This window comes from Bubalus bubalis, chromosome 17 (genome assembly GCF_019923935.1).
Source record: "Bubalus bubalis isolate 160015118507 breed Murrah chromosome 17, NDDB_SH_1, whole genome shotgun sequence".
NCBI lineage: Eukaryota > Metazoa > Chordata > Mammalia > Artiodactyla > Bovidae > Bubalus > Bubalus bubalis.
The window spans coordinates 3,282,209-3,291,816 of NC_059173.1; positions in this window are offsets into that span (position 1 = coordinate 3,282,209).

The following is a 9,608-nucleotide window of genomic DNA, read 5'->3' on the forward strand; positions in this document are numbered from 1 at the left end:
AAGGAGGCTGGGTGTGGCCCATCAGGGTGAAGCTCTCCTGCAGACCCTCGGGTTCAGACTTCCAGGGGGACCTGGGAACTCTGGGGGCAACGGAGCGGTCATGGTCTGGGACAGGGCTGCCCGGCTCCCCAACCCTCGGCAATGATTCTGTCTCCTGCCATCTCCACACAGCAGCCTCTGTGAGAAGCAGCTTCCTTGGGAGAGTCACCACCTCTGACCCCTGAGAACTTGAAGGTGCCACTGGTGACTAGCAGGGGAGGGGGTGCCTTTCCATAGATAGTAGAAATTGACTGACTGACTGGGGGTGGAATGTTTTAGGTAATGCGGTCAGGGGAAGTGAAAAAGAAAATGATCATCATTTGGTTCAGGACTTCTGTCTGGGGGGTCTGGAGCTGGGAAAGTGGCTTCCCAGGTGGCTCAGGGGTAAATAATCTACCTGTCAATGCAGGAGACATGGGATTGATCCCTGGGTAGGGAAGATCCTCTGGAGAAGGGAATGGCAACCCACTCCAGTACTCTTGCCTGGAGAATCCCATGGACAAAAAGAAGCCTGGCGGGCTACAGTCCATGGGGTCGCAAAAGAGTTGGACACAACTGAGCGACTAAACAACAGCAACAAGCAGAGAAAGTAAACACTGGCTTGGAACGGGCAGGTAAAAGTTTGCGTGTCTGTGCATCAGGCAGGCACAGACAGAGCCAGCTGCGACGTAAACAGGAAGCATTACTTCTCCCAAGGTCACATCACAGCTGTAAAGTGTCCCAGTAACCATGCTGTTTGAGTGACTATTACTTTTTTTACCGGGATTTCTTTTTCCCCCTAAAATCACAAACCATCAGTAATTTGCTGTTTGAAATTGTTAGTAAGAAAGACAGTCTCGGAGGCGCCAAGTCCCTTTGGCAAGGGAAGCTGCTCCAGTATGTATTTTCCAGACTCAGTAGTCCCTGCCTGCCTCAACTTCGTAGTTTTCAGGTTAACAGGATACTTTGCTGTCCAGACCTCAAGCCGACCCCTCTCATGCAGCCCTGCGCTGTGTTAAACCCACCAAAATACTGCGTGATTGGGACTTCCCTGGCAGTCCAGTGGTTAAAACTCCTCCCTTGGGGTGCAGGTTCCATCCCTGGTTAGGCAACTAAGATCCCGCATGCGGTGTGGCCAAAACAATTAAAATTAAAAATACTGTTAGGTTTACATTTTACCTAACCCAACCCTTCACCCAAATCCTGTCCTAACCTTTCTCTTTGTGTGGTCAGACCCCCACAGTTCCTCCACCTCATCTCAGTGGATCAACTGAGCTGATTCTGTTAGGCTAAAAGTTTGTTCTTGGTGGTCTCAGGATGACTGGGCTAGGACACAGCCTAAGAAGGAATCCAAGGGAAAGAAAGTTACATTGTATCTATGAACCAGGATACATTGCACAGCACAGGGAATACAGCCAGTATTTTGTCAGAACTAAACATGGAGTACAGCCTTTAAAATTTTTGAATCACTATGTTGTACACCTGAAACTTATACGACCTTGTACGTCAACTATACTTCAACTTAAAAAAAAATGGTGAAAAAATATATGCACGACGGTGGCACGAGAATGAATATAACAAATGCATGACTGTATGGTCACATACGGGATATCCATTCTCGTAATTAAAAGTGAGTTGGGAAGACCCCCTGGAGAAGGGAATGGCTCCAGTACTCTTGCCTAGAGAATCTATGGACAGAGGAGCCTGGCGGGCTACAGTCCATGAGTCTCAGAATCGGACACGACTGAGCAACTAACATCCTCACCTTCACATTAAAATCTTAGAGCCCATTTAACGTAGAAAGATGTTCATAATTAATCTTAAATTATAAAAATGATGTAAGTAACACATGTGGGTTGCACAAAAAATTAGAAAACACGTTAAGGGAGAAGAAGGAGATAGAGGAGGCAGTCCAGTGGCTACGACCCTGCTCCCAGTGCAGGAGGCCCGGGTCCCATCCCTGGTCAGGGAACTAGATCCCACACGTCACAACCAGGAGTTTGCATGCTGCAACTGAAGACCCCGCATCGCCACAGTGAAGGTCAAAGACGCCCTGTGCCACAACCAAGACCTGGCACAGCCAAATAAATAAGTAAATATTTAAAAAAAGAGTGGCGGAAAGAGTGCTGACTTCAGAAACTTCTATAGCGAGTGAGGTCTGTAAGAACAAAGGTAAAAGGACCTGCACACAGGCACTGCATCACGAGGGCAAGGATTGATAACTCTGTGCTAGTAGACACTGCTGTTGCTGCTGTCCAGGAGCTCAGCCGTGTCCGACTCTTTGCAACCCCATGGACTGCAGCGCGCCAGGCTTCCCTGTCCTTCACCATCTCCCAGAGCTTGCTCAAACTCATGTCCATTGAGTCGGTGATGCCATCCAACCAGCTCATCCTCTGTCGTCCCCTTCTCCTCCCACCTTCAATCTTTCCCAGCATCAGGGTCTTTTCCAATGAGTCAGTTCTTCTCATCAGGTGGCCAAAGTATTGGAGTTTCAGCTTCAACATTAGTCCTTCCAATGAATATTCAGGACTGATTTCCTTTAGGATGGACTGGTTGGATCTCCTTGCAGCCCAAGGGACTCTCAAGAGTCTTCCCCAACACCACAGTTCAAAAGCATCAATTCTTTGGTGCTCAGCTTTCTTTATGGTCCAACTCTTACATCCATACATGACTACTGGGAAAACCATAGCTTTGACTAGATGGGCCTCTGCTGGCAAAGTAATGTCTCTGCTTTTTAATGTGCTGTCTAGGTTAGTCATAGCTTTTCTTGCTAAGAGCAAGCATCTTTTAGTTTTGGGGTTGCATCACCATCTGCAGTGATTTTGGAGCCCAAGAAAATAAAGTCTCTCACAGTTTCCATTGTTTCCCCATCTATTTGCCATGAAGTGATGGGACTGGATGCCATGATCTTTGTTTTTTGAATGTTGAGTTTTAAGCCAGCTTTTTCCACTGTCCTCTTTCACTTTCATTAAGAGACTCTTTAGTTCCTCTTCGCTTTCTGCCATAAGGGTGGTGTCATCTGCATATCTGAGGTTATTGATGTTTCTCCCAGCAATCTTGATTTCAGCTTGTGCTTCATCCAGCCTGGCATTTCACATGATGTACTCTGCATATAAGTTAAATAGGCAGGGTGACAATATACAGCCTTGACGTACTTCTTTTCCAATTTGGAACCAGTCCATTGTTCCATGTCCAGTTCGAACTGTTGCTTCTTGACCTGCATACAGGTTCATCAGGAGGCTAGTAGACATATGTACTAGAATTGAACAATTAAATGTATGGCAGACTGCAGAGAAAGGGCAGGTTTTTCACTGTTGGAGAGGGGTTTACAGATAAGCACAGGGAGGAGGCTGAAATGATCCGTGTGGTGATGGGTTAGAGGTGGTTACATCAGTATGAGTCCAGGGTTAGCTTAATACAGGCATAGATGGTTGCATCCAGAGCTAGTGACAAGTACGTGTGTACACAGCCAAGTAGTATACACAAGCATAACGTTTTTGCTCTGTCAGCTGAGAGGGTCTAGAAGCACAGATACCACAGTAGCAGTAAGATTACCGAGTGTCTAGGTTTTCGTTTATAAAAACGGCAACCCACTCCAGTGCTCTTGCCTGGAGAATCCCAGGGACGGGGAGCCTGATGGGCTGCCGTCTACGCAGTCGCACAGAGTTGAACACGACTGAAGTGACTTAGCAGTAGCAACCATTCTCCAATTAAAGAAACCAAGTTCCCCTGGTATATAAAAGGAACCAGGCTGATTCCAGGTTGGAATATTTTGAGCAATAAAATAAAGTGATGTTAGACTATAACCAGGTCTTCCGTGATAGCTCAGCTGGTAAAGAATCCACCTGCAATGCGAGAGACCTCGATCCCTGGGTTGGGAAGATCCCCTGGAGAAGGGAAAGGCTACCTACTCCAGTATTCTGGCCTGGAGAATTCCATGGACTGTATAGTCCATAGGGTCGCAAAGAGTTGGAATGACTGAGTGACTTTCACTCACTTTCACTTTCACTTCCCCTAGTATGGCTGACACCAGGACTAGGACAAGAAATATGCAAGATGAGTCTGGTGCATCTTATAAAGCTAGAAGGTAAGGAAGTGCACGCGCGTGCGGGGGCGTGCGCCCGCGCGCACGCACGCACGCACGCACGCACACACACACACACAGGGATAATGTCAAAAAGATACAAAAGCAAACAGAAAGGGCCCCCTAGTGGCCAAAGCTGGAATATTTTGAACAAAAAAATAAAGTGATGTTAGACTATGGGAGAAGGCAATGGCACCCCACTCCAGTACTCTTGCCTGGAAAATCCCATGGATGGAGGAGCCTGGTAGGCTGCAGTCCATGGGGTCGCTAAGAGTCAGACACGACTGAGCAACTTCACTTTCACTTCTTACTTTCATACATTGGAGAAGGAAATGGCAACCCACTCCAGTATTCTTGCCTGGAGAATCCCATGGATGGAGGAGCCTGGTAGGCTGCAGTCCATGGGGTCGCTAAGAGTCGGACACGACTGAGCAACTTCACTTTCACTTCTCACTTTCATACATTGGAGAAGGAAATGGCAACCCACTCCAGTATTCTTGCCTGGAGAATCCCAGGGACGGGGGAACCTATTGGGCTGCTGTCTATGGGGTCGCACAGAGTCGGACACAACTGAAGCAACTTAGCAGCAGCAGCAGACTATAACCAGGTCTTCCCTGATAGCTCAGTTGGTAAAGAATCCTCCTGCAATGCAGGATACCCCGATTCAATTCCTGGGTTGGGAAGATCCCCTGGAGAAGGGATAGGCTACCCACTCCAGTATTCTTGGGCTTCCCTTGTGGCTCAACTGGTAAAGAATCTTCCTGAAATGTGGGAGATCTGGGTTTGATCCCCGGGTGGGGAAGATTCCCCTGGAGGAAGAAATGGCAACCCATTCCAGTATTCTTGCCTGGAGAAGCCCATGGACAGAGGAGATTTGCGGGCTACAGCCCATAGGGTTGCAAAGAGTCAGACACAACTGAAGCAACTTAGCAGACATGCATGCAGACTATGACCCAAAGTAAAAAATAAATAGCCATGAGTACATACTGATATAAATAAATGATTCAGTAAATAAATACTGACATACACTGAATGTTTGCATGTCCCCCACCCCCCGCAATTCATGTGTTGATAATTGATCCCTAATGCCATGGGTTTTGGAGGTGGGGCCTTTGGGAGGTAATCAGGAGCCATCATGAAAGGGATTAGACCCCTTATAAAAGAGATCCCAATAGATAAACAACAAGGACCCATTGTACGGCACAGGGAACTATACTCAATATCTTGTAATAACCTATAATGGAAGAGGATGTTAAAAAGAATATATTAAAAAAGAATACATACACATAATAACCATGTATATATTTTACATATATATGTAAAATAACTGGGGTCTTCCCCCAAGTGGCTCAGTGGGAAAGACTCTGCCTGCAAATGCAAGATACGCAGGACACAAGGGTTTGATCTCTGGGTCAGGAAGATCCCCAGGAGGAGGAAACAGCAACCCACTCCAGTATTCTTGCCTAGAGCATCCCATGGACAGTGGAGCCTGATGGGCTACAGTCTGTGAGGTCGCAAAGAGTCAGACATGACTGAGCACATGCGTAAGATATAACTGAATCACTTTATTACACACCTGAAACTAATACATTGTAAAACTGTATTTCAACTAAAAAAAAATTTTTTTTTAGAAAGAGACAGCCCTCATTCCTTTAGCCCTGTGAGGACACAGTGAAAAGGTGGCTGTCTATAAACCAGAAAGCTGGCCTTCTCCAGACGCCAAATCTGTCCACCCCTCAGTCGTGGACTTTCCAGCCTCCAGAATTGTGAGCAGTAAATTTTTGTTGTTTATAAGCTACTAATGGGATTTTGTTATAACCATTGGACAGACTAAGACAAATGGGTGAGAGACGAATCTCTCACGCAGAGCAGTTTCCAGTAATGAACATAGATACTCTGCCTTCAAGGAGGGGAAGCGTAACTCCGGAGTTCTTAAGTGTGGGCTGTTGCGAGTGACTGCCTTCCAAAAATTACAGTGTGAAAAGGGAGTGGGAGGAACAGCATCTTTACAGGGGAGAAACTTGACAAGCACTGCCTTGACCAAATGACCAAAGCCAGCATGAACAGCGATAAATCATGTTGACAGCGCACACCCTTGTCAGGATGTAATGAGAATAGCACTTCGCCTCTGTGGTCCTCCTCCAACCCACAGTTTAACCATGAGTTTAAAAAAAAAAAAAAAACAAATTCAAAAGAAGGCATATCTACAAAATACCTGACCACGACTCCTCAAAACTTTCAAGGTCATCACAAACAAAGAAGATCTTAGAAACTGTCACAGCCAAGAGGAGCCTAAGGAGACACGACAACTAAATGTAACACGATGTCTTGGAATAGAAGGGAAAAAAAGGATAATAGGTTAAATTAAGGAAATCTGAATAATGTATATTAATAATAAAGTATTGATATTGGTTCATTAATTGTAACACATATACCATACTGTTAGATGTTACTATTAAAGAGATTCTATGTTCTCGCTTCTGCTGCCGTCAAGGATCCAGGTTTGGTCCCTGGTCAGTGAACTAACATCCCACAAGTTTAAAAAAATAATAATAACAATAAGAGAAACTGACTGTGGGGTACGTGGGAACTCTTTGTACTATGTACTCAATTTTTATGTAAAGCTAAAGCTGTTCTAGAGCTTCGCTGGTGGTTCAGTGGTAAAGAATCCACCTGCTAATGCAGGAGATGCAGTTTTGATCCCTGGGTCTGGAAGATCCCCTGGAGAAGGAAATGGCAACCCACTCCACTATTCTTCCGGGGAAATCCCATGGACAGAGGAGCCTGGTGGGCTACAGCCATGGGGTCGCAAAAGAGTCAGACACGACTGAGCGACTAGACAACAACAAAGTTGTTCTAAAAAAATAAAGTCTACTTTTTAAAGGAGGAATTTCTTTAAAATGATCATCTCATCACTTGTGTGGACTTTGCAGGTACTTTTGCTCATGCTCTTAAATAAGTCATTCCATGCTCTGGAGGGTCTACTGATTTTAAGCCACTTGGGGGTCTTCTGGAAGACTAGGTTAAAAGTGAAGCTATTTTACCAGTTGCTCAAAGACTCACTCACATCTTAATTTTAATTGTTCTTAGTGGAAATCAAAATCTTAGTATCATCTTTTTGAAGGTTTATCAAGTATCATAGTTGATTGATTTGTTTTGTCTCAACCAGCCCTGTAATACTAATTTTATGCTTCATTTTGCAAATTTAGATTGACCTCTGCTGGATCCATTTACTTTTATGCCTTGGTCCAAAAGAACCCAACTCATATTTGGCAGTTCTGCACTTGGTCCCCAAAGCCCAACTGTTTTCTACCAGGGCTCAGTGACAAGCCAGGAGGGCTTTCTTCAATGGTGTATACATGTCTGCAGTAGATGGCATGACCTGCCCGAGACTTCCAGAGCTCTGCCTTGTGATTCACGCACTGGGGCTTGCCACGGGCTCCACACTGCCTCTTTCCCTCCACTGACTCCACCAGCAGCACAGTGTAGGCTGGATCGGGTGGTCCAAGTGCGGCGCTGTTTGCTCTGCAGGCAGGACCTGCTTCACAGCCCTGTCTTTACTTATCCTGCCTGATCAGCATGATATCAGTATAACAGATCAGTGTAACGCCTGTGGGCTGTTCCCATGATCCAGATCTCTTCAGACTAATATTATGACGGAAAGCAGGACAGTAAACATACCCCAACATGAAACTAGATGAATATTACTGTCAGTTCCATGAGGATGAGAACTGTTTCTGATCCTCTTTTTTTGGGCTCCAGGTATGCAGGATCTTAGTTCCCCAACCTGGGATCGAACCCGCCTCCTGCAATAGCAGCATGGAGTCTTAACCACTGGATGACCAGAGAAGTCTCTGATCCTCTTTTCTAAGGAAAAGAATGCACTTGCTTAATCAATTTCAGGAAACCATATACCTAGGGCTTCCTGGTGGCTCAGTCAGTAAAGAATCCACCTGCCAATACAGGAGACCCTGGTTTGATCCCTGTATTGGGAAGATCCCCTGGAGAAGGGAATGGCAACCCGCTCCAGTATTCTTGCTGATTTGCTCTAGCAATGAAACAATTTCAAGCACAGCAATTGTGATCAGGGCTATTACTTGCTTGAGTACACAGTAATCTACAGTCATTCTCTATAATCAATTCAGTTTCTGCAAATATCAGACTGATGAATTAAACAGAGATGTGACAGAGACTGGGCTTCCCTGATGGCTCAGCGGGTAAAGACTCCGCTTGCAATGCAGGAGACACAGGAGATGGGTTTAATTCCTAGGTCAGGAAGATCCCTTGGAGGAGGGCATGGCAATCCACTCCAGTACTCCTGGCTGGAGAATCCCATGGACAGAGGAGCCTGGTGGGCCATAATCTAACACACACTTGTGGTAGAGACCGCCACCTCTGCACCCTTTAGATCCTTCATGGTGGCACCGATCTCTGTCATTCTTCCCTCTCTCTTGCCCCCTTTCACTCCTCAGTCTTCTGCTGTGAGCACCACATCACTCTGGTTTTCCTCACACCTGTCTGGCAATTTCCTGCAAAATCTTTGAGTCACCTTTCCCTATCCAGTTTTCATTCATTTTCTGCTGTTTGTAAAATAACTAGATTTTTACTTTATTTTAGCTTAAATTAAAAGTATATATTAGGGCTTCCCTGGTGGCTCAGTGGTAAGGAACCGCCTGCCAACGCAGGAGATATGAGTTCTATCCCTGACCCTGGAAGATCCCACATGCTGCGAAACAACTAAGCCCATGTACCACAACTATTGAGCCTGTGCTCTAGAGCCCTGGAGACACAACTGCGGAAGCCCGGGAGACCCTAGGGCCCATGCTCCACAAGAGGAGCCACGGAAATGAGAAGCCCATGCACCACAGCTGGAGAGTAGCCCCTACTCACCACAACTAGAGAAAAGCCCACACAGCAATGAAGATCCAGCACAGCCAAAAATAAATAAAATTATATTTTTCAAAAAGTACATGATAGAGGACTTCCCTGGTGGTCCAGTGGTTAAGACTCCACGCTCATGATGCAGGGGACACAAGTTTGAATCTTGGTCAGGGACTAATATCCCGTGTGCCTCAGGGCAACTAAGCCTATGGCACCACAACTAGAGAGAAGCCTACGAGCGACAACTAAGACCCAATGCAGCCTAAAGTAAATAAATACAATTTAAAAAGAAAGTACATAATAAAACACACAGTTTTCAAAACAAGCACTGGCCCCTGCTTAATATCTGTACTTACCTTTAAAGGGTGACTTCTACGACCAGGATGGTGCAGTGGTAAAGAATCCGCCTGCCAATGCAGGAGATGCAGGAGATACGGGTTGGACCCCTGGGTCAGGAAGATTCCCTGAAGGAGGAAATGGCAAGCCACTCCAGTATTCTTGCCTGGAAAATTTCATGGGCAGAGGAGCCTGGTGGGCTACAGTCTATGGGGTCGCAAACAGTTGGACCCGATTGACCATCTATAACCACGACCTTGGGTCACGTCACATTCACAGGGCCTCAAAT